Source organism: Zea mays, chromosome 10 (assembly GCF_902167145.1).
Source record: "Zea mays cultivar B73 chromosome 10, Zm-B73-REFERENCE-NAM-5.0, whole genome shotgun sequence".
Taxonomy (NCBI): Eukaryota; Viridiplantae; Streptophyta; class Magnoliopsida; order Poales; family Poaceae; genus Zea; species Zea mays.
In genome coordinates this window covers 148294278-148316480 of record NC_050105.1, presented here as the reverse complement: position 1 = coordinate 148316480, position 22203 = coordinate 148294278, and positions in this window count along the sequence as shown.

Below are 22203 nucleotides of genomic sequence, written 5' to 3'. Positions count from 1 at the left end.
CATCATTGCCCCTCCGGCGGAGCTGGCCGGATGGGACGCCGGTCTTGTTCTTCGTGACCCGAGTCGATTCGGGGTAGGATGATGATGGCGCTTCCTGTTGACGTGGCGGTCTGTGCCCTAGGCAGGGCGACGTGGGGGTTCCTCCGAAGCCGAGGTTGAGTCTGCCTTCCGTTGCCGTGGCCGAGCCCGAGCCAAGGGGTCGGGCGAGGCGGAAGTCGTTCGGCCGAGGCCAGGGCGGAGTCCGAGCCCTGGGGTCGGGCGAAGCGGAGTTTCGTCGTCTTCCGGGTGTTAGCCTGAGTCCGAGCCCTGGGGTCGGGCGAGGCGGAGTTCGCCGTCTTCCGGGTCTTAGCCCGAGTCCGAGCCCTGGGGTCGGGCGGAGCGGAGTTCGCCGTCTTCCGGATCTTAGCCCGAGTCCGAGCCCTGGGGTCGGGCGGAGCGGAGTTCGCCGTCTTCCGGGTCTTAGCCCGAGTCCGAGCCCTGGGGTCGGGCGGAGCGGAGTTCGCCGTCTTCCGGGTCTTAGCCCGAGTCCGAGCCCTGGGGTCGGGCGGAGCGGAGTTCGCCGTCTTCCGGGTCTTAGCCCGAGTCCGAGCCCTGGGGTCGGGCGGAGCGGAGTTCACCGTCTTCCGGGTCTTAGCCCGAGTCCGAGCCCTGGGGTCGGGCGGAGCGGAGTTCGCCGTGGCGCCTTTGGCAAGGCCTGACTGCCTGTCAGACTCACTCTGTCGAGTGGCACTGCAGTCGGAGTGGCGCAGGCGGCGCTGTCCTTCTGTTAGACTGGCCAGTGGAGCGGTGGAGTGATGGCGGTCACTTCGGCTCTGCCGGGGGCGCGTGTCAGGATAAAGGTGTCAGGCCACCTTTGCGTTAAATGCCCCTGCAGTTTGGTCAGTCGGTGTGGCGATTTAGTCAAGGTTGCTTCTGAGCGAAGCCAAGGCCTCGGGCGAGCCGGTGATGCGTCCGCCATAAAAAGGGGGCCTCGGGCGAGACGGAAGTCTCTCGAGGTCGGCTGCCCTTGGCCGAGGCTAGGCTCGGGTGAAGCGTGATCGAGTCACTCGTGTGGACTGATCCCTGACTTAATCGTACCCATCAGGCCTTTGCAGCTTTATGCTGATGGGGGTTACCAGCTGAGAATTAGGCGTCTTGAGGGTACCCCTAATTATGGTCCCCGACAGTAGCCCCCGAGCCTCGAAGGGAGTGTTAGCACTCGCTTGGAGGCTTTTGTCGCACTTTTTTGCAAGGGGACCAGCCTTTCTCGGTTGCATTTCGTTCCGGTGGGTGCGCGCGAGCGCACCCGCCGGGTGTAGCCCCCGAGGCCTCGGAGGAGTGGTTACACTCCTTCGAGGTCTTAATACCTCGCGTAACGCTTCGGCTGGTCTGGTCGTTCCCTCATGCGAACTGGCCGTAGCCCGGGTGCACGGTCGGGGCCCAAGCTCTCGGGCTGGTATGTTGACGCTGTCAACGATTTGGCCGGAGCCGGTTTTTGCGAGAGCAGCCCCCGAGCCTCTGCACAGGGCGAGAGGACGATCAGGGACAGACTCGACTTTTTACATACGCCCCTACGTCGCCTTTCCGCAAGGAGGAGGGGGAGTGCGCCATGTTACCCTCGATGGGCACCGAACATGGTGTCTCCGGTGAGCTGCGAGCGGGTAATCCGAGTGGACGTCTGTCGGCGTTTCGAGACAGGGGGGTCCCTAAGCCGACGAGTGAGTGTGCTGCGTGCCCCAGCCCAGATGGGTCGAGCGCGTGGGCGAGCGCGGAGGGGGGAGAGGCGAGGCGGCCGGAGCCGAGCGTGAGAGAGGTGGAAGTCCCGCGGCCTTCGTGTTCGTCCCGCGCCCAGGTCGGGTGCGCTTGCAGTAGGGGGGTTACAAGCGTCCACGCGGGTGAGGGAAGCGAGCGGCCCCAAGAGAGCGCCTGTCCCGTCCTCGGTCCCGCGCGGCCAACCTTCTCTGAGAAGGCCCTGGTCCTTCCTTTTATAGTCGTAAGGAGAGGATCCAGGTGTACAATGGGGATGTAGCAGAGTGCTACGTGTCTAGCGGAGGGAGAGCTAGCGCCCTAGGTACATGCCAATGTGGCAGCCGGAGAGATCTGGGCATCCTGCTGGCGTGATGTCGTGGCTATCGGAGGTGCGGCGGAGCCTGATGGAGGGACAGCTGTTGGAGCGGTCGAGTCCCTGCTGACGTTGTCCTGCTTCCGTAAGAGAGCTAGGGGCCGCCGTCGTCATAGAGCTCGTGGAGCGCCATCATTGCCCCTCTGGCGGAGCTGGCCGGACGAGACGCCGGTCTTGTTCTCCGTGACCCGAGTCGATTCGGGGTAGGATGATGATGACGTCTCCTGTTGACGTGGCGGTCTGTGCTCTAGGCAGGGCGACGTGGGGTTTCCTCCGAAGCCGAGGTTGAGTCTTGCCTTCAGTTGCCGTGGCCGAGCCCGAGCCAAGGGGTCGGGCGAGGCGGAGGTCGTTCGGCCGAGGCCAGGGCGGAGTCCGAGCCCTGGGGTCGGGCGGAGCGGAGTTCGTCGTCTTCCGGGTCTTAGCCCGAGTCCGAGCCCTGGAGTCGGGCGGAGCGGAGTTCGCCGTCTTCCGGGTCTTAGCCCGAGTCCGAGCCCTGGGGTCGGGCGGAGCGGAGTTCGTCGTCTTCCGGGTCTTAGCCCGAGTCCGAGCCCTGGGGTCGGGCGGAGCGGAGTTCGCCGTCTTCCGGGTCTTAGCCCGAGTCCGAGCCCTGGGGTCGGGCGGAGCGGAGTTCGCCGTCTTCCGGGTCTTAGCCCGAGTCCGAGCCCTGGGGTCGGGCGGAGCGGAGTTCGCCGTCTTCCGGGTCTTAGCCCGAGTCCGAGCCCTGGGGTCGGGCGGAGCGGAGTTCGCCGTCTTCCGGGTCTTAGCCCGAGTCCGAGCCCTGGGGTCGGGCGGAGCGGAGTTCGCCGTCTTCCGGGTCTTAGCCCGAGTCCGAGCCCTGGGGTCGGGCGGAGCGGAGTTCGTCGTGGCGCCCTTTGCAAGGCCTGATTGCCTGTCAGACTCACTCTGTCGAGTGGCACTGCAGTCGGAGTGGCGCAGGCGGCGCTGTCCTTCTGTCAGACTGGCCAGTGGAGCGGTGGAGTGACAGCGGTCACCTCGGCTCTGCCGGGGGCGCGTGTCAGGATAGAGGTGTTAGGCCACCTTTGTGTTAAATGCCCCTGCAATTTGGTCAGTCGGTGTGGTGATTTAGTCAAGGTTGCTTCTGAGCGAAGCCAAGGCCTTGGGCAAGCCGGTGATGTGTCCGCCATAAAAAGGGGGCCTCGGGCGAGACGGAAGTCTCTCGAGGTCGGCTGCCTTCGGCCGAGGCTAGGCTCGGGTGAAGCGTGATCAAGTCACTCGTGTGGACTGATCCCTGACTTAATCGTGCCCATCAGGCCTTTGCAGCTTTATGCTGATGGGGGTTACCAGCTGAGAATTAGGCGTCTTGAGGGTACCCCTAATTATGGTCCCCGACAGTAGCCCCCGAGCCTCGAAGGGAGTGTTAGCACTCGCTTGGAGGCTTTTGTCGCACTTTTTTACAAGGGGACCAGCCTTTCTCGGTTGCATTTCGCTCCGGTGGGTGCGCGCGAGCGCACCCGCCGGGTGTAGCCCCCGAGGCCTCGGAGGAGTGGTTACACTCCTTCGAGGTCTTAATGCTTCGCTTTACGCTTCGGCTGGTCTGGTCGTTCCCTCATGCGAACTGGCCGTAGCCCGGGTGCACGGTCGGGGCCCAAGCTCTCGGGCTGGTATGTTGACGCTGTCAACGATTTGGCCGGAGCCGGTTTTTGCGAGAGCAGCCCCCGAGCCTCTGCACAGGGCGAGAGGACGATCAGGGACAGACTCGGCTTTTTTACATACGCCCCTACGTCGCCTTTCCGCAAGGAGGAGGGGGGAGCGCGCCATGTTACCCTCGATGGGCACCGAACATGGTGTCTCCGGTGAGCTGCAAGCGGGTGATCCGAGTGGACGTCCGTGCCCCGTTCGTTGGGGGTCGGCTAGGGGCCCAGAGGCACGCCCAAAAGTACCTGCGGGTGATTTGCCGGACCCGGTCCCCTAGCGACGGGGTCCGAGGGCTCGATGCCTCCCTCCGATGGGATTCCGTTACAAGATCGTTCCTGCTGGTCTCGGAAATGTCCTAGGGTACCTCGGGAGCGCAGCCCGAGCCTTGGTTATGTATCGAACGTACCCCTGGTCATCCCTCGCTCGGTGTCTGAGGCGACTGTGAACCCTTCGGGGGCCAGCCTTCGAACCTCTGATCAGTAATGGGCGCGGAGCCCGAGTAGCCTGAGGCGGCCATGGAGCCCTTCGGGGGGCTGGCCTTCGAACCCCTGACCAGTAGTGGGTGTCGGGCCCACGCGATCTGAGGCGGCTGTTGAACCCTTGGGGGGCCAGCCTTCGAACCCCTGATCAGTAACGGGGGGCTCGGAGCCCGGTTCCTTCGCGGAGAAGGATCCCTTTCGGGGTATCCCCCTTCCCCGGTCCCTGTTGCAAGAGATAGAGAAAGAGGAAAACGGAAAAGGATACGAAATCGGACGACGTGGCGTACCTTTTCTGAAGCGGTTATTACGGCGAAGGTGAAGCGTCGCGCGCTCCTCCTTCCAGAGGCGCCGTGTGTCCCGCCACGGAGTTAATGCGACGGGGCGAGTGGTTGGCGGGGCGGCCGTTGCGCGCGGGTGATCCGTTCGAGGAACGGGTCACGGGTGCACCGTCTTCACGCCGTGAGAGGAGGCTCTCTTGCTGTCTCAGGATGGGACGTGAGCCTGGCTGACGACGTGACCGCTGCGCCCGCCCGCCTGCCACCGCCATCACTGCCGGCCCACTTTCGGTTGCTTTGACCGACGCGCCAGTCTGGCGCTGTTGGGTCGCCTCGAGTCGTGGCATAGGCTTCGCAATCGAAGAGGCGCGATGGTGGCGCAAGTGGCGGTGCGGTTGCTTGCATGCAGCAACTGGCGTGCCGGTTGCTTGACGCGTGGGCCTGGGTTCCAAGCTGGCGTGTCAGAAGTCGGAGAAGCGCGTCCATCTGGCGCGGTTGCATGCCGCCTGCATGGCTGCCCGCCCCTTCTGCCCGTTGGTCTGGGCGAAAATGGGGGGTCGCCTGTAACCGCTGGACGGTCGCGCGCGCCATGCGCGGCGGTTTGGCCTCTTCTGCCCTGAGCCGGCTTGCATGACATGCGGGACCCAGCCCCCGAGTCGCAGGGGAGGGCCTTGGAGCGTGTTGGAGAAGACTCGGCCCGCGGCGCTTGGGGGCGCACGTAGGGGGAGTTGCCTTTAAAAGGAGGGAGGCTCCTTTCGTAAGGCAACCATGTCTCCTTCCTCCCTTAAGCGTCGGGTCTTCCCGTCTTCCAAGCCCCCGGATGGGGGATATCCGCCGTCTTTCCGCCTCCTCGTTGGAGGAACGCAACTCCATGGGAGTTGGTACCTCTCAGCCATCGTTCGGCTTCAAGGATTTTCATCACGCAGCCCGGTCGCACCCCTTCACCGGCGGTCACCCGAGATGGCGACCTCCAGCTTGATGGTGGGGGGAAGCGAGCCGGGCTGCGGCCTCTGCCCCTTCCTCAGCCTCAAGGATTTTCATCACCAAGGCTGGGGAGGGGAGAGTGCCGAGTTGGGGTCGGCCCCTGCGTGGGCGGTGGCCCGCTCCTTCACTCAGTGATGGGGGGAGAAGCGGGCATTGCCCGTGGCGTCCGGCAGCTGCAGCGTGCCTGGTCTTCAGCCGCGAGTGGCTTCGGGGCCCCTTGCGGCGTCGGCGTCTGCCACGGCAGCCGGAAGAGGTTCTTCCGCCGGCGCGGCGGCCGGGACCGGCCACGGGCTGACCTCCAACTTCTACGGCCTTCTGCCCGTCCTTGCCTCACGAGTTTTGGCACGGGCGGGGGCCTCCTGACAGCGGCATCCACCCTGAGGTCAGCGTTGCCGCTGTTCGGCCCCCCGGAGCAGGAGTCGCCGTCGTCGCCACTGCTGGAGCAGGTGACGGCGCGCCGTTCGTCGGTCTTCCGTTGCTCCGCAGGCCTTCCCCCTCGGAGTGGGGTTGTTTGTACCTGCGGAGGGGGAACCGGAGTTCCGTTTGTAATGGCACTTCGAATGCCAGTGAATTCGTTCATTGTGGCTGTCGAGGCCTGAACGTGTATGTAATTTTGGCACGGAGCCGTGTTTTTTCTTCATTTCCGAGCACTAAGTCTCGCCTGTTTGATTACCCGAACCGCTTTACCAAGCATGAGTTGCCCCTGTGTCAAGGTGACGGGTGAGGTATCCGTATCCCGGAGGCGTAGGAATCCCTCGGCCCGTTCGGCCTTGTTATGTGAGGCTCCTCTAGCTTAGTTGAAGAGACCCCTCGGCCGCCCTTTGGCGGATCGAGGCCGGGGGTAGCGATATCAGTGTGAACAGAGGCGGAGTTGACTCGAGAATGGGGAACCTGGTTGGCCGGAGCCTAGCCGTGTTGCCCGTCAGCGGAGCCGACGCCCAAGTCGGTCAGTCGAGGCCTCGGATCGGGCTAGCGCCCTTGGAAGCCGGTTGCCCGAGGCCTCAGGGGTAACCGGTTGAGCCGCCTGCTCGGGCCGGATTCCTGGAGGAGCCCCTGGACCTCGGCGCCGCCCGAGGCTGGGTCGGGCTTTGCTGAAGACGTCGTCGATGCCGAGGGTGCTATGGCTCCCTTCGGCGTGAAGACCCGAGCCTGCAGGATCAGATCATCTTGTAGCGTGTGCTTTCTGCGGCCGCCGAGGCCAGAAGAACACACCCTCGCCCCGCTTGCGAAGCTGCGTCTTTTTTCCTCCTCGTCGTTTCCAGGATCCGCTTTCCGAAGTAGTCAAGAAGCACGAAAGAAATCCTGCTAAAAAGAGATCCTTTTTCGAGGAAAAATTCGACGCAGAGGGGGTCTCCCCCCTTTTAGCCCCCGAGGGAGGGTCGGGCTTTGCCGGGGCTAGGCCGACCCTTCCTTGACAACTAAACTTTGCGTAGGTGCGAGGTATATGGACAACTTGAAAACATCTTAAGGGTAGAAGCGACGTAGCTGTTTGATGTTCCAAGCGTTGCCGTAGATCTCGCCTTAATTGTTGGCCAGCTTGTATGTTCCGGGCTTCAGAACTTTGGCGATGACGAATGGCCCTTCCCAGGGGGGCGTGAGCTTGTGCCTCCCTCGGGCGTCTTGTCGCAGCCGAAGCACCAAGTCGCCCACCTGGAGTTCTCGGGACCGGACCCCTCGGGCGTGGTAGCGTCGCAGGGACTGTTGGTACCGCGCCGAGTGTAGCAAGGCCCTGTCCCGAGCTTCCTCCAGCTGGTCCAGCGATTCCTCTCGGCTAGCTTGGTTGCTTTGTTCGGTGTAGGCCCTCGCCCTCGGGGAGCCGTATTCCAGGTCAGTGGGCAAGACAGCTTCAGCCCCGTAGACCGGGAAAAACGGCGTGAAGCCCGTGGCACGACTCGGCGTCGTCCTTAGGCTCCAGACCACCGAGGGGAGTTCCTTCATCCATCGCCTGCCGAACTTGTTGAGGTCGTTGTAGATCCGAGGCTTGAGCCCTTGTAGAATCATGCCGTTGGCACGCTCTACCTGCCCATTCGACATGGGATGAGCCACGGCGGCCCAGTCCACCCGGATATGGTGATCTTCGCAAAAATCCAAGAATTTTTTGCCGGTGAACTGGATGCCATTGTCGGTGATGATGGAGTTTGGGACCCCGAAGCGATGGACGATGTTGGTGAAGAATGCCACCGCCTGCTCGGACCTGATGCTGTTCAGAGGTCGGACCTCGATCCACTTGGAGAATTTGTCGATGGCGACCAGCAGGTGCGTGTAGCCCCCGGGCGCCTTCTGCAAGGGGCCGACGAGGTCCAGACCCCATACAGCGAAGGGCCAGGTGATGGGTATTGTCTGCAGAGCCTGAGCGGGCAGGTGTGTCCGCTTCGCATAGAATTGGCACCCTTCGCAGGTGCGGACAATTCTAGTGGCGTCAGCCACCGCCGTTGGCCAGTAGAAGCCTTGCCGGAAAGCATTTCCAACAAGGGCTCGGGGTGCTGCGTGGTGGCCGCAAGCCCCCGAGTGTACTTCTTGCAGCAGTTCCCGACCTTCGGCGATGGAGATGCATCGCTGGAGGATGCCCGAGGGGCCGCGATGGTAGAGCTCCTCTTTGTCGCCCAGCAAGACGAATGACTTGGCGCGTCGCGCTACCCGCCGAGCCTCGACTTGGTCGAGGGGTAGCTCTCCTTGACGGAGATATTGCAGGTACGGGGCCTGCCAATCTTGGTCTGGCGTGGCCCCGCTCTGCTCTTCCTCGATGTTCAATGCCCCGCCCTCGGGGGCCGAGGGTACCTCGGGCTGAGCCGAGGGTACCTCGGGCCGAGCCGAGGTTACCTTGGGCTGAGCCGAGGGTACCTCGGGCTCGGGCGCGTCGTCGAGCTTGACGGAGGGTTGATGCAGGTCCCGGGAGAAGACGTCGGGGGGGACTGTCGTTCGTCCCGAGGCTATCTTCGCCAGCTCGTCTGCGGTTTCGTTGTAGCGCCGAGCGATGTGGTTGAGTTCGAGCCCGAAGAACTTGTCTTCCAGGCGCCGAACCTCGTCGCAGTAGGCCTCCATCTTCGGGTCGCGGCAGTGGGAGTTCTTCATGACTTGGTCGATGACGAGCTGCGAATCACCGCGGGCGTCGAGGCGTCTGACCCCTAGCTCGATGGCGATCCGCAATCCGTTGACCAGAGCTTCGTACTCGGCCACATTGTTGGACGCCGGGAAGTGGAGGCGCAGCACGTAGCGCAAGTGCTTTCCGAGGGGCGAGATGAAGAGCAGGCCCGCACCGGCCCCCGTCTTCATCAGCGACCCGTCGAAAAACATGGTCCAGAGCTCCGGTTGGATCGGAGTCGTTGGTAGTTGTGTATCGACCCATTCGGCCATAAAATCCGCCAACACTTGGGACTTGATGGCCTTCCGAGGGGCGAACGAGATCGTTTCGCCCATGATCTCCACCGCCCACTTTGCGATTCTGCCCGAGGCCTCTCGGCACTGGATGATCTCCCCCAGGGGGAAGGATGACACCACAGTCACCGGATGGGACTCGAAGTAGTGTCGTAGCTTCCGCCTTGTCAGGATCACAGCGTACAGCAGCTTTTGAACTTGTGGGTAGCGGATCTTGGTCTCGGACAGCACTTCGCTGATGAAGTAGACCGGCCTCTGAACGGGCAATGTATGCCCTTCCTCCTGCCTCTCGACCACAATTGCGGCGCTAACCACCTGAGTGGTCGCGGCAACGTAGACCAAGAGGACTTCTCCGTTCGCCGGCGGCACCAAGACCGGCGCCTTTGTAAGGAGTGCCTTCAGGTTGTCGAGGGCTTCCTCGGCCTCTGGGGTCCAAACGAAACATTCGGCCTTCCTTAAGAGGCGGTACAGAGGCAGACCTCTTTCGCCGAGGCGTGAGATGAAGCGGCTCAGGGCCGCGAGGCATCCCATGACCCTCTGTACCCCTTTTAAGTCCTTGATGGGTCCCATGCTGGTGACGGCCGCGATCTTCTCCGGGTTGGCCTCGATGCCTCGCTCGGAGACGATGAAACCTAGGAGCATGCCTCGGGGCACCCCGAAGACACACTTCTCAGGATTAAGCTTGACTCCTTTCGCCTTGAGACACCGGAATGTCACTTCAAGGTCGGAGAGGAGGTCGGAAGCCTTCCGAGTCTTGACGACGATGTCATCGACGTAGGCCTCGACCGTGCGACCGATGTGTTCGCCGAACACATGGTTCATGCACCGCTGGTACGTCGCACCTCTTTGATGAACCCTGCCGCCATTAGCTTGTGGATCTCTTCGCCAATCGCTCTGCGCTTCTCCTCGTCGAATCGGCGCAGAGGCTGTCTGACGGGTCGGGCTCCGGCCCGAATATCCAGCGAGTGCTCGGCGACATCCCTTGGTATGCCGGGCATGTCCGAGGGACTCCACGCAAAGACGTCGGCGTTCGCGCGGAGAAAGTCGACGAGCACTGCTTCCTATTTGGGGTCGAGCCCGGAGCCGATCCGGATCTGCTTGGTGGTGTCGCCACTGGGGTCGAGGGGGACGGCCTTGACCGTCTCCGCTGGCTCGAAGTTGCCGGCATGGCGCTTCACGTCCGGGACCTCCTTGGAGAGGTTCTCCAGGTCGGCGATGAGGGCCTCGGACTCGGCGAGGGCCTCGGCGTACTCCACGCACTCCACGTCGCATTCGAACGCGTGTTTGTACGTGGGGCCGACAGTGATGACCCCGTTGGGGCCCGGCATCTTGAGCTTTAGGTAGGTGTAGTTGGGGACGGCCATGAACTTCGCGTAGCATGGCCTCCCTAGCACGGCGTGGTAGGTTCCTCGGAACCCGACCACTTCGAACGTCAGGGTCTCCCTTCGGAAGTTGGAGGGTGTCCCGAAGCAGACTGGGAGGTCGAGTCGCCCGAGGGGCTGGACGCGCTTCCCAGGGATGATCCCGTGGAAGGGCGCAGCGCCTGCTCGGACGGAGGACGGATCGACGCGCAGGAGCTTGAGGGTCTCGGCGTAGATGATGTTGAGGCAGCTGCCCCCGTCCATCAGGACCTTGGTGAGCCTGACATCGCCGACAACGGGGTCGACGACGAGTGGGTATTTCCCCGGGCTTGGCACATGGTCGGGGTGGTCGGCCCGGTCGAAAGTGATGGGCTTGTCGGACCAGTCTAGGTAGACTGGCGCCGCCACCTTCACCGAGCAGACCTCCCGGCGCTCTTGCTTGCGGTGCCGAGCCGAGGTACTCGCCGCATGCCCTCCATAGATCATGTAGCAGTCGCGGACCTCGGGGAACCCCCCTGCTGGGTGATCTTCGTTCTTGTCGTCGTCGTGGGCCCTGCCACCCTCGGCGGGTGGCCCGGCCCCGTGGAAATGACGCCGAAGCATAATGCACTCCTCGAGGGTGTGCTTGACGGGCCCCTGATGGTAGGGGCACGGCTCCTTGAGCATCTTGTCGAAGAGGTTTGCACCTCCGGGGGGCTTCCGAGGGTTCTTATACTCGGCGGCAGCGACAAGGTCCGCGTCGGCAGCGTCGCGTTTCGATTGCGACTTCTTCTTGCCTTTCTTCTTGGCGCCGCGCGGAGCAGACGCCTCGGGGGCTTCTTCCGATGGGCGGCCCTGGGGCTGCTTGTCCTTTCGGAAGATAGCCTCGACTGCCTCCTGGCCAGAGGCGAATTTGGTGGCGATGTCCATCAGCTCGCTCGCCCTGGTGGGGGTTTTGCGACCCAGCTTGCTCACCAGGTCGCGGCAAGTGGTGCCGGCGAGGAACGCGCCGATGACATCCGAGTCGGTGATGTTGGGCAGCTCGGTGCGCTGCTTCGAGAATCGCCGGATGTAGTCCCGGAGCGACTCCCCCGGCTGTTGCCGGCAGCTTCGAAGGTCCCAGGAATTCCCGGGGCGCACGTATGTGCCCTGGAAATTGCCAGCGAAGGCTTGGACCAAGTCGTCCCAGTTGGAAATCTGCCCCGGAGGCAGGTGCTCCAACCAGGCACGAGCAGTGTCGGAGAGGAACAGGGGGAGGTTGCGGATGATGAGGTTGTCGTCGTCCGTTCCACCCAGTTGGCAGGCAAGGCGGTAGTCCGCGAGCCACAGCTCCGGTCTCGTTTCCCCCGAGTACTTTACGATAGTAGTCGGGGGTCGGAACCGGGTCGGGAATGGCGCCCGTCGGATGGCCCGACTGAAAGCCTGCGGACCGGGTGGTTCGGGCGAAGGACTCCGATCCTCCCCGCTGTCGTAACGTCCCCCACGCCTGGGGTGATAGCCTCGGCGCACCCTTTCGTCGAGGTGAGCCCGACGGTCGCGTCGATGGTGCTCGTTGCCGAGGTGGCCCGGGGCCGCAGGCGCGGTGTTGCGCGTGCGCCCGGTGTAGACCGAGGCTTCCCGCATGAATTGGGAAGTCGCGGCATGAGGTTCCGAGGGATACCCTTGCCTTCGGGATGCAGTGCTCTCGGCCCGCCGGGCCGCGGCGCCTTCCAGGAGATTCTTGAGTTCTCCCTGGATCCGCCGACCCTCGGTGGTTGACGGCTCCGGCATCGCGCGGATGAGCATTGCTGCGGTTGCCAGGTTCTGACCGACCCCGCTGGATGCGGGCGGCGGCCTGATCCTGACGTCGTTGGCGACGCGGTGCTGGAGACCTTGGGGCAGATGACGTATTTCTCCGGCCAGGGGTTGGCCCACCCATGCCTGTCCGACGTCCCGACGGATCGGCTCAAGCGCTCCTGTTCCCTCGTTGAGCCTGGCCTGTGCCTCGCGGACTTGCTCGAGTTGTGGGTCGTAACCCCCCGCCGGAGCGGGGACCACAGCTAGCTCCCGTGGGATGTCAGCGCGAGGCACCGGCCTAGGGAGATCACCATCCTCCGGCATACCAAGATGGTTGCCTTCGGTGGGATCCCCCAGCTCGATGTGGAAACATTCGCGGCTCGGGCCGCAGCTCTCGTTGCCAAGGCTACGGCTTCCATCGGAACAGTCGGATAGACAGTAGTTACACGCGGTCATAAAGTCCCGCACGGCACTGGGGTTGCCAAGTCCGGAGAAATCCCAACCGATGCTGGGGTCGTCATCTTCCCCGGACCCAGAGGGCCCGTAGGTCGAGACGTCCGTCAGTCGGTCCCAAGGCGACCGCATACAGAACCTCAGTGGGGTTGCACTCGCCTCAATGAGAGCGCCCGCCAAATCGAGGTCGTTTGGCGGGTGGAGGCCGAGTTGAAATGACGCAAGATGGGAGTTGGTTGTTACCTTTTGGTCGACGAGGAGCGACGTGGTCACATCGGGGACTGGTTGCGCCGTCATCTCTGGTTCGAGGGCGACGTCCTGCAGGCTTTCCGCGAGCGCGCCGGCGTCGTCTTCTTGCTCAGGGTCAGCGTGCCGCGGGGGGACGGCGCTCGCCTCCGTCTCGAACACGAGGTCGACGTCCGGCGTGCCTTCCGTCGGGGCGTCGGGGGCGTCGATTCGCTCGACGGCTGACGAAGCGCGGCCTCCCGTCTGGCCTTGACGGCTCCGCCTTCCCCTCCGTTGGCGGGGGAGAGGACGGAGCGAGCCCGAAAATAGCTCTTCCACCACGCGGGGAAGACGTCGTCGATTCCGCCGCCGGCGGGCGGGTTGTCGGCCGCCATTGTCGTGGTCGCACGGCGGTGGAAGAAGTATCATGTCGTAGCTGCCGTCGAAGGACATGAACTCTAGAGCCCCGAAACGAAGCACCGTCCCGGGCCGGAGAGGTTGCTGGAGACTGCCCATCTGGAGCTTGACGGGGAGCTATTCGTCAGCACGCAGCAGGCCCCTACCTGGCGCGCCAACTGTCGGCGTTTCGAGACAGGGGGGTCCCTAAGCCGACGAGTGAGTGTGCTGCGTGCCCCAGCCCAGATGGGTCGAGCGCGTGGGCGAGCGCGGAGGGGGGAGAGGCGAGGCGGCCGGAGCCGAGCGTGAGAGAGGTGGAAGTCCCGCGGCCTTCGTGTTCGTCCCGCGCCCAGGTCGGGTGCGCTTGCAGTAGGGGGGTTACAAGCGTCCACGCGGGTGAGGGAAGCGAGCGGCCCCAAGAGAGCGCCTGTCCCGTCCTCGGTCCCGCGCGACCAACCTTCTCTGAGAAGGCCCTGGTCCTTCCTTTTATAGTCGTAAGGAGAGGATCCAGGTGTACAATGGGGATGTAGCAGAGTGCTACGTGTCTAGCGGAGGGAGAGCTAGCGCCCTAGGTACATGCCAATGTGGCAGCCGGAGAGATCTGGGCATCCTGCTGGCGTGATGTCGTGGCTATCGGAGGTGCGGCGGAGCCTGATGGAGGGACAGCTGTTGGAGCGGTCGAGTCCCTGCTGACGTTGTCCTGCTTCCGTAAGAGAGCTAGGGGCCGCCGTCGTCATAGAGCTCGTGGAGCGCCATCATTGCCCCTCTGGCGGAGCTGGCCGGACGAGACGCCGGTCTTGTTCTCCGTGACCCGAGTCGATTCGGGGTAGGATGATGATGACGTCTCCTGTTGACGTGGCGGTCTGTGCTCTAGGCAGGGCGACGTGGGGTTTCCTCCGAAGCCGAGGTTGAGTCTTGCCTTCAGTTGCCGTGGCCGAGCCCGAGCCAAGGGGTCGGGCGAGGCGGAGGTCGTTCGGCCGAGGCCAGGGCGGAGTCCGAGCCCTGGGGTCGGGCGGAGCGGAGTTCGTCGTCTTCCGGGTCTTAGCCCGAGTCCGAGCCCTGGAGTCGGGCGGAGCGGAGTTCGCCGTCTTCCGGGTCTTAGCCCGAGTCCGAGCCCTGGGGTCGGGCGGAGCGGAGTTCGTCGTCTTCCGGGTCTTAGCCCGAGTCCGAGCCCTGGGGTCGGGCGGAGCGGAGTTCGCCGTCTTCCGGGTCTTAGCCCGAGTCCGAGCCCTGGGGTCGGGCGGAGCGGAGTTCGCCGTCTTCCGGGTCTTAGCCCGAGTCCGAGCCCTGGGGTCGGGCGGAGCGGAGTTCGCCGTCTTCCGGGTCTTAGCCCGAGTCCGAGCCCTGGGGTCGGGCGGAGCGGAGTTCGCCGTCTTCCGGGTCTTAGCCCGAGTCCGAGCCCTGGGGTCGGGCGGAGCGGAGTTCGTCGTCTTCCGGGTCTTAGCCCGAGTCCGAGCCCTGGGGTCGGGCGGAGCGGAGTTCGTCGTGGCGCCCTTGGCAAGGCCTGATTGCCTGTCAGACTCACTCTGTCGAGTGGCACTGCAGTCGGAGTGGCGCAGGCGGCGCTGTCCTTCTGTCAGACTGGCCAGTGGAGCGGTGGAGTGACGGCGGTCACCTCGGCTCTGCCGGGGGCGCGTGTCAGGATAGAGGTGTCAGGCCACCTTTGTGTTAAATGCCCCTGCAATTTGGTCAGTCGGTGTGGTGATTTAGTCAAGGTTGCTTCTGAGCGAAGCCAAGGCCTTGGGCAAGCCGGTGATGTGTCCGCCATAAAAAGGGGGCCTCGGGCGAGACGGAAGTCTCTCGAGGTCGGCTGCCTTCGGCCGAGGCTAGGCTCGGGTGAAGCGTGATCAAGTCACTCGTGTGGACTGATCCCTGACTTAATCGTGCCCATCAGGCCTTTGCAGCTTTATGCTGATGGGGGTTACCAGCTGAGAATTAGGCGTCTTGAGGGTACCCCTAATTATGGTCCCCGACAACGTTCGTGCCCCGTTCGTTGGGGGTCGGCTAGGGGCCCAGAGGCACGCCCAAAAGTACCTGCGGGTGATTTGCCGGACCCGGTCCCCTGGCGACGGGGTCCGAGGGCTCGATGCCTCCCTCCGATGGGATTCCGTTACAAGATCGTTCCCGCTGGTCTCGGAAATGTCCTAGGGTACCTCGGGAGCGCAGCCCGAGCCTCGGTTATGTATCGAACGTACCCCTGGTCATCCCTCGCTCGGTGTCTGAGGCGACTGTGAACCCTTCGGGGGCCAGCCTTCGAACCCCTGATCAGTAATGGGCGCGGAGCCCGAGTAGCCTGAGGCGGCCATGGAACCCTTCGGGGGGCTGGCCTTCGAACCCCTGACCAGTAGTGGGTGTCGGGCCCACGCGATCTGAGGCGGCTGTTGAACCCTTCGGAGGGCCAGCCTTCGAACCCCTGATCAGTAGTGGGGGGCTCGGAGCCCGGTTCCTTCGCAGAGAAGGATCCCTTTCGGGGTATCCCCTTTCCTGGTCCCTGTTGCAAGAGATAGAGAAAGAGGAAAACGGAAAAGGATACGAAATCGGACGACGTGGCGTACCTTTTCTGACGCGGTTATTACGGCGAAGGTTAAGCGTCGCGCGCTTCTCCTGCCAGAGGCGCCGCGTGTCCCGCCGCGGAGTTAATGCGACGGGGCGAGTGGTTGGTGGGGCGGCCGTTGCGCGCGTGCGATCCGTTCGAGGAACGGGTCACGGGTGCACCGTCTCCACGCCGCGAGAGGAGGCTCTCTTGCTGTCCCAGGACGGGACGTGAGCCTGGCTGACGACGCGACCGCTGCGCCCGCCCGCCTGCCACCGCTATTACTGCCGGCCCACTTTCGGTCGCTTTGACCGACGTGCCAGGCTGGCGCTGTTGGGTCGCCTCGAGTCGCGGCATTGGCTCCGCAACCGAAGAGGCGCGATGGTGGCACAAGTGGCGGTGCGGTTGCTTGCATGCAGCAACTGGCGCGTTGGTTGCTCGACGCGTGGGCCTGGGTTCCCAAGCTGGCGTGTCAGAAGTCGGAGAAGCGCGCCCATCTGGCGCGGTTGCATGCCGCCTGCATGGCTGCCCGCCCCTTCTGCCCGTTGGTCTGGGCGAAAATGGGGGGTCGCTTATAACCGCTGGACGGTCGTGCGCACCACGCGCGGCGGTTTGGCTTCTCCTGCCCTGAGCCGGCTTGCATGACATGCGGGACCCAGCCCCCGAGTCGCAGGGGAGGGCCTTGGAGCGTGTTGGAGAAGACTCAGCCCGCGGCGCCTGGTGGCGCACGTAGGGAGAGTTGCCTTTAAAAGGAGGGAGACTCCTTTCGGAAGGCAACTATGTCTTCTTCCTTCCTTAAGCGTCGTGTCTTCCCATCTTCCAAGCCCCCGGATGGGGGGTATCCGCCGCCTTTCCGCCTCCTCGTTGGAGGAACGCAACTCCACGGGAGTTGGTACCTCTCAGCCATCGTTCGGCTTCAAGGATTTTCATCAGCCGGCCCGGCCGTACCCCCATGCCGACGATCACCCAGGATGGTGACCGCCGGTTTCTGGGTGGGGAAGAGCAAGCCGTGCTGCGATCTTGGTCCCACCCTCAGCTTCAAGGATGTTCATCATCCCCGCTGGGGCGGGAGCCACGCTGAGCCGGCGCTCTACCTTCCGCGCGGGTCCGCGGGTCGCCCTTTCCCGCGGCGTTTGGGGGTGGAGGCGCTCGCTGGCCCTGCGGACGGCGCGGACTTAGACAACGTGGGGCTGATCGACGGCGGGCGTCGTCACCTCCAGCGTGTCGGAGTCGTCGGCCGGGCTTCCGGCGGCCCCTCCTGCCGGAGGGTGACCGCCGCATCGTGTGCACGGGAGGACCACCCACGATTCCGCGCGCCGTTAGGGCGGCGTTCGTGTTCTGGGGTGGTCCTGCTTTTGCACTGGGACGGCGCCCTTGCGCAGAGGCCGGCGCCCCACTCGTCTGGGAGGATTTGAGTGGGGATCTGCCGGGGGGCTGGTGTCCCCTGCCATCGGAGCCGAGGCGGAGGCGGCTCGAGAAGTCCTCGTCACCGACGGGATCACTGCCACCACCCGCGCCCCGGGCCACCGCGCCAGCGTGCTTGTCCTCGCCCCTCGAGCGTCGGCGGGGGCGAGGGCAAGATCGCAGCAGCGCCGGCCCACTGTCGCCGTAGTCAGGATGGGCGGCGGCGAGCCGGCCGTCGGTCCTCTGTTGCTCCGCAGGCCTTCCCCATGGAGTGGGGTCGTTCGTACCTGCGGAGGGGGGAACCGGAGTTCCGTTCGTAATGGCACTTCGAATGCCAGTGTTTTTTGTTCGTTGCGGCTGTCGGGGCCTGAACATGTATGTAATTTCGGCACGGAGCCGTGTTTTTTCCTCATTTTCGAGCACTAAGTCTCGCCTGTTGATTGTCTGAACCGCTTTACCAAGCATGAGTCGCCCCGTGTCAAGGTGACGGGTGAGGTATCCGTATCCCGGAGGCGTAGGAATCCCTCGGCCCGTTCGGCCTTGTTGTCTGGGGCTCCTCTAGCTTAGTTAAAGAGACCCCTCGGCCGCCCTTCGGTGGACCGAGGCCAGGGGTAGCGATATCAGTATGGACAGAGGCGGAGTTGGCTCGAGAATGGGAACCTGGTTGGCCGGAGCCTATCCGTGTTGTCCGTCAGCGGAGCCGACGCCAAAGTCGATCAGTCGAGGCCTCGGGTCGGGCTGGCGCCCTTGGAAGCCGGTTGACCGAGGCCCCAGGGGTAACCGGTCGAGCCGCCTGCTCGGGCCGGATTCCCAGAGGAGTCCCTGGACCGCGTCGCCGCCCGAGGCTGGGTCGGGCTTTGCTGAAGACGTCGTCGATGCCGAGGGTGCTACGGCTCCCTTCAGCGTGAAGACCCGAGCCTGCAGGATCAGATCATCTTGTAGCGTGTGCTTCCTGCGGCCACCGAGGCCAGAAAAACACACCCTCGCCGCGCTTGCGAAGCTGCGTCTTTTTTCCTCTTGTTTCGAGTATCTGGACTCTGTCGGTAACAGGGATGTTTGTGTGAGCGAGAGTTGCTTTTCGCGGAAGGGACGAGTGAGGTATCCGTATCCCAGAGGCGTGGGAATCCCTCGGCTCGGTCGGCCTTGCCGCTTACGCGTACTTTCACCCGTCCATGAAGCCCTGTCCCCGACTTAGTCGAGAAAGCTTGAAGGACTGCTTCGGCAGGAGGGCTTCCGAACGTGAAGACTTGTTCGGTCCACGGAGTCGCTTTATCCGAGCGCAAGTTACTTATCGCAGAAGGTGATGAGTGAGGTATCCGTATCCCGGAGGCGTAGGAGTCCCTCGGCTCGGTCAGCCTTGGCTGCTTACGTGTACTCCGTCGTTTCCAGGATCCGCTTTCCGAAGTAGTCAAGAAGCACGAAAGAAATCCTGCCAAAAAGAGATCCTTTTTCGAGGAAAAATTCGACGCAGAGGGGGTCTCCCCCCTTTTAGCCCCCGAGGGAGGGTCGGGCTTTGCCGAGGCTAGGCCGACCCTTCCTTGACGACTAAACTTTGCGTAGGTGCGAGGTATATGAACAACTTGAAAACATCTTAAGGGTAGAAGCGACGTAGCTGTTTGATGTTCCATGCGTTGCCGTAGATCTCGCCTTGATTGTTGGCCAGCTTGTATGTTCCGGGCTTCAGAACTTTGGCGATGACGAATGGCCCTTCCCAGGGGGGCGTGAGCTTGTTCCTCCCTCGGACGTCTTGCCGCAGCCGGAGCACCAGATCGCCCACCTGGAGTTCTCGGGACCGGACCCCTCGGGCGTGGTAGCGTCGCAGGGACTGTTGGTACCGCGCCGAGTGTAGTAAGGCCCTGTCCCGAGCTTCCTCCAGCTGGTCCAGCGATTCCTCTCGGCTAGCTTGGTTGCTTTGTTCGGTGTAGGCCCTCGCCCTCGGGGAGCCGTATTCCAGGTCAGTGGGCAAGATAGCTTCAGCCCCGTAGACCAGGAAAAACGGCGTGAAGCCCGTGGCACGACTCGGCGTCGTCCTTAGGCTCCAGACCACCGAGGGGAGTTCCTTCATCCATCGCTTGCCGAACTTGTTGAGGTCGTTGTAGATCCGAGGCTTGAGCCCTTGTAGAATCATGCCGTTGGCACGCTCTACTTGCCCATTCGACATGGGATGAGCCACGGCGGCCCAGTCCACCCGGATATGGTGATCCTCGCAAAAATCCAAGAATTTTTTGCCGGTGAACTGGGTGCCGTTGTCGGTGATGATGGAGTTCGGGACCCCGAAGCGATGGATGATGTTGGTGAAGAACGCCACCGCCTGCTCGGACCTGATGCTGTTCAGGGGTCGGACCTCGATCCACTTGGAGAATTTGTCAATGGCGACCAGCAGGTGCGTGTAGCCCCCGGGCGCCTTCTGCAAGGGACCGACGAGGTCCAGACCCCATACAGCGAAGGGCCAGGTGATGGGTATTGTCTGCAGAGCCTGAGCGGGCAGGTGTGTCCGCTTCGCATAGAATTGGCACCCTTCGCAGGTGCGGACAATTCTAGTGGCGTCAGCCACCGCCGTTGGCCAGTAGAAGCCTTGCCGGAAAGCATTTCCGACAAGGGCTCGGGGCGCAGCGTGGTGGCCGCAAGCCCCCGAGTGTATTTCTTGCAGCAGTTCCCGACCTTCGGCGATGGAGATGCATCGCTGGGGGATGCCCGAGGGGCTGCGGTGGTAGAGCTCCTCTTCGTCGCCCAGCAAGACGAATGACTTGGCGCGTCGCGCTACCCGCCGAGCCTCGACTTGGTCGAGGGGTAGCTCTCTTCGACGGAGATATTGCAGGTACGGGGCCTGCCAATCTTGATCTGGCGTGGCCCCGCTCTGCCCTTCCTCGACGTTCAGTGCCTCGCCCTCGGAGGCCGAGGGTACCTCGGGCTGTGCCGAGGGTACCTCGGGCTGTGCCGAGGGTACCTCGGGCTGTGCCGAGGGTACCTCGGGCTCGGGCGCGTCGTCGAGCTTGACGGAGGGTTGATGCAGATCCCGGGAGAAGACGTCCGGGGGGACTGTCGTTCGCCCCGAGGCTATCTTAGCCAGCTCGTCTGCGGTTTCGTTGTAGCGCCGAGCGATGTGGTTGAGCTCGAGCCCGAAGAACTTGTCTTCCAGGCGCCGAACCTCGTCGCAGTAGGCCTCCATCTTCGGGTCGCGGCAGTGGGAGTTCTTCATGACTTGGTCGATGACGAGCTGCGAATCACCGCGGGCGTCGAGGCGTCTGACCCCTAGCTCGATGGCGATCCGCAATCCGTTGACCAGAGCTTCGTACTCGGCCACATTGTTGGACGCCGGGAAATGGAGGCGCAGCACGTAGCGCAAGTGCTTTCCGAGGGGCGAGATGAAGAGCAGGCCTGCGCCGGCCCCCGTCTTCATCAGCGACCCGTCGAAAAACATGGTCCAGAGCTCCGGTTGGATCGGAGTCGTTGGCAGCTGGGTGTCGACCCATTCGGCCACGAAATCCGCCAACACCTGGGACTTGATGGCCTTCCGAGGGGCGAACGAGATCGTTTCGCCCATGATTTCCACCGCCCACTTTGCGATCCTGCCCGAGGCCTCTCGGCACTGGATGATCTCCCCCAGGGGGAAAGATGACACCACAGTTACCGGATGAGACTCGAAGTAGTGTCGCAGCTTCTGCCTTGTCAGGATCACAGCATACAGCAGCTTTTGAACTTGTGGGTAGCGGATCTTAGTCTCGGACAGCACTTCGCTGATGAAGTAGACCGGCCTCTGAACGGGCAATGCATGCCCTTCCTCTTGCCTTTCGACCACAATCGCGGCGCTAACCACCTGAGTGGTCGCGGCGACGTAGACCAAGAGGGCTTCTCCGTCCGCCGGGGGCACCAAGACAGGCGCCTTTGTAAGGAGCGCCTTCAGGTTGCCGAGGGCTTCCTCGGCCTCAGGGGTCCAAGCGAAACACTCGGCCTTCCTTAAGAGGCGGTACAGAGGCAGACCTCTTTCGCCGAGGCGTTAGATGAAGCGGCTCAGGGCCGCGAGGCATCCCATGACCCTCTGTACCCCTTTTAAGTCCTTGATGGGTCCCATGCTGGTGATGGCCGCGATCTTCTCCGGGTTGGCTTCGATGCCTCGCTCGGAGACGATGAACCCTAGGAGCATGCCTCGGGGCACCCCGAAGACACACTTCTCAGGATTAAGCTTGACTCCTTTCGCCTTGAGACACCGAAATGTCACTTCAAGGTCGGAGAGGAGGTCAGAAGCCTTCCTTGTCTTGACTACGATGTCATCGACGTAGGCCTCGACTGTGCGACCGATGTGTTCGCCGAACACATGGTTCATGCACCGCTGGTACGTCGCGCCCGCATTCCTCAAACCGAACGGCATGGTGACATAGCAGTACATGCCGAACGGCGTGATGAAAGAAGTCGCGAGCTGGTCGGACTCTTTCATCCGGATCTGGTGATACCCTGAGTAGGCATCGAGGAAGGACAGAGTTTCGCACCCAGCGGTGGAATCCACGATTTGGTCGATGCGAGGCAGAGGGTAGGGAACCTTCGGACATGCTTTGTTGAGACCAGTGTAGTCTACACACATCCGCCATTTCCCCCCTTTCTTCCTCACAAGCACAGGGTTGGCAAGCCATTCGGGATGGAATACCTCTTTGATGAACCCTGCTGCCATTAGCTTGTGGATCTCTTCGCCAATCACTCTGCGCTTCTCCTCGTCGAATCGGCGCAGAGGCTGCCTAACGGGTCGGGCTCCGGCCCGAATATCCAGCGAGTGCTCGGCGACATTGAGAGCACCTAGAGGGGGGGGGGTGAATAGGTGATCTCGTAAAAACTTCAAACTTATAGCCACAAAACTTGATTAGGTGTTAGCACAGTTTATGCCAAGTGGCTAGAGAGGAGTCAAAACACAATAACCACAAAAATCCAATCAAGCACAGAGTGACACAGTGGTTTTATCCCGTGGTTCGGCCAAGACCAACGCTTGCCTACTCCACGTTGTGGCGTCCCAACGGACGAGGGTTGCAATCAACCCCTCTCAAGCGGTCCAAAGACCCACTTGAATACCACGGTGTTTTGTTTTCCTTTCACTATCCCGTTTGCAAGGAATCTCCACAAATTGGAGTCTCTTGCCCTTACAAGTATATGATCACAAATGAAACACAGAGTAAGGGAGGGAAGCAACACACACAAATCCACAGCAAAAGCGCACACA